The sequence below is a fragment of the Sinocyclocheilus anshuiensis genome, unplaced genomic scaffold (genome assembly GCF_001515605.1).
Source record: "Sinocyclocheilus anshuiensis isolate Anshui unplaced genomic scaffold, SAMN03320099.WGS_v1.1 scaffold152, whole genome shotgun sequence".
Lineage (NCBI taxonomy): Eukaryota > Metazoa > Chordata > Actinopteri > Cypriniformes > Cyprinidae > Sinocyclocheilus > Sinocyclocheilus anshuiensis.
This window is the reverse complement of record NW_015555781.1, coordinates 360,484-371,812: the sequence shown is the minus strand read 5'-3', so window position 1 is coordinate 371,812 and position 11,329 is coordinate 360,484. Positions and strand designations below refer to the sequence as shown.

Here is an 11,329-nt window from a genome sequence, read left to right as displayed (position 1 = left end):
ATTATATTGTAAACTTTTAAGAAATTACCTGCTGGGTTCACAACTTGCCTCATGTTACTTTGAGGCCACAGTTCAACACCATAAACACTGGCTTGCAATAAGCAATCCGATATCACATGCATTTACTCTCAAACATACTGAGGTAATCACAAATATTGTGAATACTTATTAAGATTGAATATCTTAATACTTGGTCTGCCTTTGCATGTTTCTGTTAAAGGGATAGTTCACCCAAAAGTGAAGATTCTGTCATCATCTACTCACTCTCATTTCATTCCAAAACTGTATGAAGATATTTTGAAGAATGTTGGCAACAAAACAATTTCGATTCACATTGACTTCCACTGTATGGTCAAAAAATACTATGGAAGCCAGTTGGAACCAAAACTGGTTGGTTACAAGATTCTTCAAAATATCTTCTTTTATGTTCCACAGAAGAAAGAAAGTCATACAGGTTTGGAATGTAAAGGGTGAGTAACTTATGACAGTTTTTGGGTGAACTATCATTTTAACTCTCAAAAAGATACAAAAGCTGTCACTGGGAAGGTACCCATTCAAAAGGTACATCTTTGTAAACATATTTATACATATTGTATACATATTTGTACCTAAAGTATTGGTACCTAAATGCAACATATTACTATGTTTTGAAAAGATACTTTGAAAATTCAGTAACAAGGAACTTGAATCTAGTTGTGTAAGTGAGTTGGTATGCTTCCCACAGCTGTATCAGTTCCTCAAGAAATGTTTCTGTTATTATATTTGGATATGTTCATAATGATCACATGTCGGGTATGAACTGACTTTGAAAGCACACCAGATGGCAGTGTCATACAAACACAGGGATAAAATTCAGTGTATTTTTATTTATTTATTTATTTTATATTTATCTTTGTTCATAGCTTCATTTTATTTTTCTTTATGTCATTTTGCCTGTTTATTTACTGAGCTCACTTGGACTGATGACAGACATTTAACAGTAGGCTATAGGGTAACGGTTCACGTCAGGGTCTATAACTGATATGAGCTATGAATCTCTCAGCAGCACACTAATAACCAGTCCTATGACATTATCAGGGGTGCAAAGTACTTGAGTAATTATTTAATTAAAAAAAGAGTACTTTACTCCATGACACCTTTCTATATATATATTTAAATGTAAAACATCTATAAAAATCTGCTTTGATAAATTTCAGTTAATAGTTTTCAGGACAGAGATTTAAGTTTAACGTGATTTGACTCAATCGTGTGCATCAGAGAGAGGGAAAATCTTTATCAGCCATTTTCAAAAGCTAGGGGTAAAAAGGCCTACAATTGAATGTGAAAAGTTTTTTTTTCTTCATTAACACAAAAAATACAAGCTTTTGATAAGATATTTAGACTTTTAATTAAAAGACATTTTGACACATTTTTCTTACAGTAGGCTATAATATCACTTTTTTTTTACACCTCTGGGCATATATGTGCATTTCTGCGTGTAGACGGTTGTTTACGTTTATCTTTCAGAATAAGATATTATATGAATTACTATATGAATTACTTTTATTACGTTTCACTTCGATGTGGTGTCAGTTGGCTTCGGAAGTGTTGTGAAGGGTTAACACAACTTCATTACATCACCGGCTAAACACAATCAGAGCGGCCATCTTTACCCACTGTAACAACTGCTACTCCAGTAAAGAAAGAAAATAAATGTCCTGTCGGGATTTTATTGCATTCTGGATGTGTCATCAAAGGGAACACGTTTAATTTGGAAGCCAAAAAACGGTAAGATATTTATCCAGTTTTATTTGTGTATCTATAAAATGTATCCTAACTTGCGAGCGCGTGAGTGAATGACACTCCAGTCATTGTAATAAATTGAAAGTGACACTATATTAAATACCTGCGCGATAATTCAGAATAATGAGTCATAAACTGAACTCTTGTGTAACAGAAGGACTGTTATGTGGATTTTTTTGTTTGCTGCTGGAACAGTGTCATGTCACTTTCGGAACTCTTTAGAGTAATTTTAGGGAATATTTAGAAGCACTATTACATTGATAATAGTGGCGTTAGTTCAGGGTAGAAAGTTCAGATGACGTCATCCCTTTTTATTAGCGTTAGTATATGTAGGCTATTGCTATAATAAGCCGCATTTAAGGTGTTTATTAGAGAGTTGCAACAATATTTTGAAACGCTCTCAGTATCGGAAAATACTAAGGCGAGGAAAACACTAACTTGTGCATTTTTCAGGATTCCCCTGTAATATGTTATCTGTTTTATTATTTTTTTTTTTTTTTTTATTATTACTTTTAGATTATAATTGTTTTTTGTTTTTTTTTACCCCTGGCTGTTATATATGTTTCTTGTTATATTTCCTGCTTTTATGCTGTATTGTATTTACATTTGATATACATGGGTTAATAAACAAAAAAAAAGTATAAACACCTCACATTTATTAAATTATCTAAGAAAAAAAAAAGTAGGCTATTGCTGCGTCTCAATGTGCCTACTTATACTACGCCCTTAAAGTATGTACTCTTTTGGTGAAGAAAAAGTACACACTTTTGAGTGTGTAGTAGAAGAGTAGGGAAGCTTTGGGACATACTATGGCTGCGTTCCACTCCACTTTTAGACACTCTGGCAAACTTCCCTAAGCACTTCCCCTCGGGGGAATCCCCGCTGCCATTTTGAAGTGAGTTCCACTTAGTGAAGTGGACGAGGGACAGACCCTCGACCCCTCGATTTTGACCGAGGGAGCGAAGCCTTGTCCAAATACCCACACTTGCGGTCTTTGCACTTGACCACTTGACTACTTATATGACGTATTTCCTGTATTTGGCCCAAGTGTTCAAGTGAGCATGAAGACCACAAGTGTGTGTTGAACTTTTCATTAGCTTATGGGACACACTTGTAGTGTTGTAAAAATGCAAGTGTTTACATAGCTTTATTTTAATTTTAAATACTTTGCATTTTAAAATCAACTTCTAAATGTCTGTTCGGTAGTCCCTATAACATGACAATTTTAATTTGTGGTGCTTCTAATTAAGTGATAAAAAGCAGTTGCAAATGTTGTACAAAATAAATATCACCACTACTCATCTTTGCACCAATAAAACGTAAAAACAGTGTTTTTCTACCAAATTATATGTAATATCTAATTATTATATTATTATTTAACTTGCATTGGAAAGGTTTCCGTGACTTCTCGCGAGATCTCGGCAAAAAGTCTCACGATTTATTTCCAGAACATGATGCATGATGGGATACACTAAGCCTCGAATAGCGCTCCAGAGCAGTATTCGAGATAGTGTGCGTTAAGGGCACTGCGCTCTGGCGTTTTTAAGACCTGGGACAGTCTTGCGCACTTACTTCCTGTCGCGCACACACGCTCTCAAGTGTGGGTATTTCGACAAGGGGCGAGTCTACTTCATATGCACACTTCAGGCCGCTCCATAGACCACAATGCAACACGATTGTGACGTCATCGCAGATCGCGTTTAATTTATCCCCACCCCAAACAACTCTATAATATATGAATGCTTTTTTAAACATTTATAACAGCCCAAACATACGTATATACATATAGAATGCTGCACCAAACAGTTGTATCCCAAATTCTTACATTTAATCAGGGAATTAGTTCACGTAATGTATGCGTGCGCTCTGTAGGGCTGTTTTGAATGGTTTTTGCAAAATACTCGATAATGTCAAATCGCACATCGTTAAAACAACAATTGCGATATTATCGCAGATGATATATATCGCACACCCCTACTAATAATATGGGATGATGATGTCTGGTCATGGTATTGTATAAATATCAAATTAAAATTTTATCTTAATGTTAATTCTACGTACATTTACATATAAACATTAAATATACATCTAAATGTTAATTTTAAATCTCCTCTCATCTCATGCGTATCGTGAAATATACAAGTTGTGATTATTTTATGATATTTTTACAACCCCTTTAAAGGTACTGATTCGATCTCTCTTAACGTTCTTGTACATTATTCATACATTTTAAATAGAAATAATTACAATTTTCTTTGTGTCTGTAATAAAGCATACAGCTAAATATTTATATTAATTTTTTCAGATATTCCATGTTTTCATATATTCCCACTATTCCCATTTTACACTGAGTGGAAAATTTTCATTAATGTTAATGATTTCAAAAACTATCAGCAGATTAATCTTATTTAGGCCAGTTGTTCCCCCAACCCCCATTCAACCTCTACATTTACCTACATTTACACTTTAATTAAATTTTGATTGATTGCGTGGTGTGCATTGAATTTATTTAATACACGAGTTTCACAATTTGAGTTGAATTACTGAATTAAATGAACTTTTCCACAACATTCTAATTTATTGAGATGCACCTGTACACTGGTTTCCATACATGTACAGCGCAAACATTCAAAGAGAATTCTAACAAAAAATGTGCAAGTCATTTTAGATTAATGCATTTGTGTGTGTCGCTCCAACTCAATAGGTGTGAGGTCACAGAGTGCACTTTGAGTCGAGTATTTGTTACCATAAACAAGTGAAACTGTCTTGATAGTTCATTAAAATGTTGTTAAGCATGCACACACACATGGCATTATGGGTGTGTCTGCAAGGCAGCATTGTTGAGCGTCCCCATGCAGCGACCTTTAGCTTCAGTGTGATTTGTGTGGAGGTGTGGTGCCTGAAACACTCCCAGTGTTTACTGCCACAGGCCTGACTAATTAGTCTCTACTGCAGGTAGAAAAAGTTTCATTAGGCCGGCTTTATGCCTAAATATAGTCTCAACCGTAAGCCACCGTTTCTTGCAGTATTGAATATATTCACTAAATTCAGTTTGTCCTTTTGACCTACAATGTTGCTGTACACTTACAGTATATGCACTGTTATTGTGTTTCTGTCTATTTGCCGTCACTGTTGTCAAGAAGAGTATGACAACCACCCAGGACTGGATGAACCAGATTTTTATTATTGATATTTAATTAAACTTGTCATATTAATGGAAATATGTCCGGCAAACCAGACAAACAGAGTTGTCAAAAATAGTGAATGTGTGTTATGATTTAAGAATAATATTTGCAAGCAGCTCTTAAACGGCAGAGCCACATGTTTTAATTGTTTATCCGTGCCAGTTAGCCTGCATAGCATCAAATTCCAACTTATTTTCACAGCTTCTCGGCTCACGTTTTTGGATTTAATCTGATGATAATTATCAAATATTATAATCTGAACAACATAGTCCTTTCTTGCCTAAATATAGCTCATGCTATGGACGTTGACTTGAAAAATAAAGCATTCTTTATTGATGACAGGCTGAATTTTACCCACCGCAGGTGTCAGTTCACCACAGCATATTTCACATACATGTGTCTTTCCTCAAACAGCGTGTGCTGAAAATATGAATGGTGAGGACTGTTCCCTGTCTGTGAATCAATTTAAAGGAATTCTGACTTTGTGTAAAACAACGGCCCGTGTTTTGATACTACCTTCCATCATCTGGTCAATGTCCACATGTCCACAGTTAAGACAGGACCTTTAGACTACAGCAGGACTTGAAAGCTGTAGGTCCTGGTATTAATAGTGGCTGTAAGCATGATGTGTCCCTGGTGGTCTGGACATTGTTTTCTTAGTCTGCTGTGTCGCCTGTTTGACTTTAAGTTTGCGGCCTCAGAGTTGTTATCGTTACCTGTTATCATCAGGTAAATGTTATTTTGTGCATTTGAACTGTAGTTTGGAAAGTTAAAGTTCACAAACAAGAATGAGGTCATTGCTTTTGTAGATATCACTGTTCCGTTAAACTAAACATCTTCCTGGCTTTTTTTAGTTCATATATTTCAAACGGATGCCTGGTGAAAAGAGAATCAGGACAAATATCTTTTCTGCCCTCTGCTCACATGACACAATAACATTCCACTGAGATGTCACGTGATGCGACCTCACAAGCTTTGATGCTGATGAACCAGATTCATATCCATGCTCAGGTGTCCTTAGATCAAAAGCCGTCGACATAATTAGTAAGTCAGCACTGCCAACCAAAATTTAAGCCTCTCAAATGGTCAACGAACTTGCGTGGAATGCGTTCTGATAAAGTTGCACGAAATTACTCATTGGGTTGCGCCTGTTTTTCTCGTATATCTGTTCTCTCTGAACCACCTCTTTCAATATATTACAGAATGGAAAAGTGTAGTTAGCATGTATTGTTACATTTTATAAATATTGTCTGCCAAATCAAAACCATGTGGTGCAACCTAATGCAGAAGCATGCAGGGGGCAAAAAACATAAAACAGGAAATGGTATCATAAAAGTACCCTCATGACTGAGTGTCAAGGTCAAGAAGTTTCTTAAATTATTAGATGATTTTATTGCATGGCAGGGTTCAGGTTGCAAAATGTTATGTGGTGTGACTCCCCCCAAAAAATTATGATGTTTGATTTAATATTTACGGTATTTGTAATTAAAAAAAATTTCCTTGAATATATTTAAAGGACTAGTTCACCCAAAAATGAAATGAAATGAAAATGTACTCACCCTCAGGCCATCCAAGACGTAGATGAGTTTGTTTCTTCATCAGAACAGATTTGGAGAAATGTAGCATTACATCACTTGCTCACCAATGGATCCTCTGCAGTGAATGGGTGCCGTCAGAATGAGAGTCCAAACAGCTGATAAAAACATCACAATAATCCACAAGTAATCCACACGACTCCAATCCATTAATTAACATTGTGTGAAATGAAAAGCTGTGTGTTTGTAAGAAACAAATCCATCATTTTGTTTTTTTAATTTCAAGCCATTGTTTGTGATGTAATGCTACATTTCTCCAAATCTGTTCTGATGAAGAAACAAACTCATCTACGTCTTGGATGGCCTGAGGGTGAGTACATTTTAGGCAAATTTTCATATTTGCGTGAACTGTTCCTTTTTTGAAAATAATGATTAAGATGAACACTCACATGTATTCAAGATGTAAGAAAAATATGTTGTTACTTTTTACTTTATGGTTATACCACATGGAATTTTACAGTCATATAATTTAAACCTTTGCTGAAAATTTTAATCTTAAAATAATGTGGAAAAATATGAAAATGAAATATAAAAATGTTTGTTTTCAAAACCACATGAAAACCAGCATGAATTCACAGAGTAGGCACATAGATTTTTAAAAGATTTTTCTCATTATTTATCTTGAACACTATTTTGTTATTGACCCAGCTGTCATTGTTCCAGTTTGTTTTTGAGTTGTTAGCATATCAGTTGTTGATATGTTTGTTTACCCAAAAAGAACACTATGAAATCGCTTATTTCATTACTCTGGCCATTGTACAAAATGATCAACAAGTTTATGTCATTGTTTGCCACATTGTTGCTTGATGAAAATGGTAAGCGATCATAAATCAGACTGCCAGACATCTGCTGTTCTGAAAAAGATGCGTGAGGTTTGTGATAATGTACGTTTCACAGTGAAACCTGTTAAAAAATAGTAACTGCATGTCTTACTAATTGGGTTGAATGACTCCCTGTGCTGGGCCAATGGCATGAGGGGAAGTGGGAGCCGTGTGCGCTGTGCTCAGGAACAGCCTCTTGGGAATTGGCTGGCTTTCTGGGAAAGTTAAAATGTGGGATAATTTTTGGGAATGGTAAAGGAATTTTCCCCTTTCTCTTTCCTTTCCTCACTCGAGCGGGTCTCACAGTGTTTTCTTTGTGCTGACTCCTGATGCCTGCATTCTCCTCGCGCACATGGAAAAGCGTTGGAGGGGGTTCTTTTTTATTTCTGATGCTTATTCTGGCCGGTCTCACAGCTATTTTTAGCAGCACAGCTGACCCCCTCCATTTTACTGTGGATGAGTCATTCAGTGTTTGTGTGAAGAGAAGTTCTCATTGTGTAGTAATGCGGTAATATGGCCATAATGTGTCCCGCCAAACGCCACTTGGATCGGTGTTTGGACTTTACGGAACAACTGTTAACTATTTTAAATAAACACAATTGAGAAACACAACTAGGATTTTTTCCATTCAACATAACAAACTCCATTAAGAGACTTCAGGCTGGAATACTACTCATTTTTTGCCCCGATTTGAGTCAACGCTAGTTGCTGAAAGCCAGAGCCAGTGTAAAGATTTTGGGCTGTCAGAATTGACAGATTTCACAGGAAATTGTGTAGTTTATGATGGACTCATGCTTTTTTTTATCTTCAGACTTTAGTTTTATCCAGAGATATTCTATCGGAGAATATTTTGAGCTGGTTTGAGAACACATTGTTTTCATTTGCAACAAGCCACATGCTCTGTGGGACTTTGCTGTGTTTGGGACAACTTGAATAGTGTGTGATACTCAGCCGTTTAGTGTGTTATGGTTTTCTCTGAAATCATTTACAAAAGGTGTCAAGTTTATGACGTCTGGGCCACATTTACCAACAGCTCGCACCGGCGCAAACCCTGACAGAATTTACTAAAGACACGCAGTGAAAAATTAGCAATAAAAAGGTATGGACACCGTTATTTTTGTAGCTGCATATGCATGTGTTGGAGTTTCTCTTTTAGACGCAAAATTTATGGGAAAATAACATTTGAAATAAATCATGCAGTGTGATTTACTAAGGTTTGCATTCATCAATTTACTGGCATTTGTGTCATTATTTTAATAACGTCTTAACCCATTTTGTGCTTGACATGGCTGTGATAGTTGCTAATTTGCGCTAGTCATTATGCAAATGAGCTGCATCTTTGTCCTTTAATTTGCGCAATGTCAGTAGATGACCAACAGAACTTTCCACTCTCATCGGCAATCCCTTTTTTCCAGCCTTTAAATTGCGAAATGAATGTTTTATTAAGTCTATTACGATGTGTGATTTTATATTAGTTAAAGTGTAACCACAATTTCCCTCCGTAGGGAGAGTAAAGTTGTTTACACTGAGTTCTCAGTCATGCACATCTTCACTATGGAAGCATATAGGTAGCGAAATTCAATTTAAAATGCAATATGCAAAATGGCAATGCAATATGCAAAATGGCAACGCAATATTCAAAATGGCAATGTATTTCTGTATTTAAATTGACATTTTCCATTACCCATACGTGCAAAGTTTGGTGCAAAAGGAAAATGAAAATGAAATTATATAATTTACATTTGCCATTTCCAACAGTAGTCTTAATATGTAAATTGCATGCAAATTTGAACGCTTTATAAGTTGCGAAATTAAAGGGGTCATTTGATGCTTTTTTTAAAGATAATTATTTTGTGTATTTGGTGTAACAGAATATGTTGACATGCTTTAATGTTCAAAAAACACATTATTTTTCAAATACTGTACATTATTGTAGGTCCTCTATGCCCCGCCTCTCTCAAACGCTTCGTTTTCTACAAAGTCCCTCCTTCCGACAAGCGCAGTCTGCTCTGATTGGCCAGCTGACCCAGTGCATTGTGATTGGCCGAACACCGCAAGCACTCGTCGCTGTGTCGTCAGTCAGTCGTTTCCCATCATGCTTTTGATCAGCGCAGTCGGTGGAGAGCAACTGCGCTCGTATGGCGCGCACTTCGTGCCAAAATCAAACGTTCGTACCACCGACCGACCGATCGAACGTCAACCCGAACGTCTATCCGAACGTCTTGAGCTTTGAGCGTCTTACACTGCAGGTGACCCACGTGACGCCAGTGTCTTGAAATTAGCTGGGCTGCATTCAGCCCCGACAAAAACGGTGCAAAGCGTTTTTTAATAATTATGTTTGCTTATGTTATAACACTTTTCAGTAACAATATTTCGCCATGTTTCAAACGATCCAAACGTAACACGCTTCCGCCAATCCCTGCCTTGAAGCAATGATTGACGGAGGGTGGGCGTGGTCAGCTCGGAATGCATTTTCAAATTGAATTTTGCTACAAATATCCCACGGCGTCAGGATGAAAATGCAATCCTAAGTGTTCTAACTGTTAGTCTAAATGCATTTAGGACAAATAGCATTTAAATGATCATTTTGCTACCATTTCTGCTTGGACATGTTACACATATCAAATCAATTTGTGTTATACATTTTCATTTTCATTTCGCAACTTATAAAGCGTTAAAATGTGCAATTTGCATGCAATTTACATATTAAGACTACTGTTGGAAATGGCAAATGTAAAATTATATAATTTAATTTTCATTTTACATTTGCACCAAACTTTGCACGTATGGGTAATGGAAAATGTCAATTTAAATACAGAAATACAATGCCATTTTGAATATTTCATTCCCATTTTGCATATTGCATTTTAAATTGAATTTCGCTACCTATATGCTTCCATACTTCACTTCCTATTCTAGGAGGAGTGAAAATGCATCCCAACGCAAAGAATCCAGTGAGCCGACCATTGAGTTTACTGGCAGACTGCGGTACAATGATGTCCCCATTTGGCCCTAGTTTTCTCTTCAAAATTGTACATGTAATTCTGTTTGAGATTTCGAAATTGTGCTGGACTAAGATGAAATCTCCGAGTGTCACTGAGAGGGCTTACCGCTGATCCTTAGCGAGAAAACAGCCGAAAGTCTTTAAACTCCACTGAATAAGATTGAGAGCAGGGAATCTGAGTAGGCAAGAAAGCCAGCCAAGGCTTAGTCAAGTCATCGGGGCTTGTATGGCTGGAAGAGTTAAGACATTCATCAACCTGTTGTTTTTAATTTGCAAAAGATAACAAGATCACAGAGTCACTTAATCTGCTTTCTCTGCATTCCATTGAAAGTAGTTGTGAACTCAACAAGCATGAAGTCCTCAAGTACACATATTTTGGATTCTTTTATGCATTCATTAAAGAAATCAAAAGTAATAGATGGAAGATGAAACTGGTGTATATTTCTGCAATTTGGTTATTCGCCATTTTTGAAAGAAATTAATGCTGTTATTTTGTTAGGTTGCATTAAATTAATCAAAACTGACAGTAAAGACATTAATAATGTTACAGAAGATTTCTATTTCAAATAAATGCTGTTATTTTAAATATAACACTTCCCACAAAACTTTTAAGCAGCACAACTTTTTTCAACATTGATAATAATAAGAATCTTTTTCTTGAGCAGCAAATCAGCATATTAGAATGATTTCTGAAGGATCATGTGACACTGAAGACTGGATAGCGATGCTGAAAATTCTGATTTGATCACAAGTATAAATTACTTTTTAATATACAGTATATTGAAATGGCAAACATTTATTTTATATTGTAATAATATTTCATAATATAATTATACGTGGAAAATAAATATGCAGAATGGCATATCATTTGTAATATTGCCCATTTATTGTAATTTATCTGCATTACATTTACATTTAATCATTTAGCAGACGCTTTTATCC

General features: G+C 35.9%; 1 protein-coding gene across 3 annotated transcripts in view; it reads left to right on the top strand.

Annotated features, from left to right (window-relative positions):
- The first annotated feature begins 1,634 nt into the window (after positions 1-1,634).
- Positions 1,635-11,329, top strand: part of LOC107674669 (MKL/myocardin-like protein 2) — a 42,758-nt gene continuing 33,063 nt past the window's right edge. For all 3 annotated transcript variants that reach the window (XM_016468718.1, XM_016468720.1, XM_016468717.1), the window contains exon 1: positions 1,635-1,767. The gene's annotated coding sequence lies outside the window, so the exon portion shown is untranslated. The remainder of the gene's footprint in view (positions 1,768-11,329) is intronic.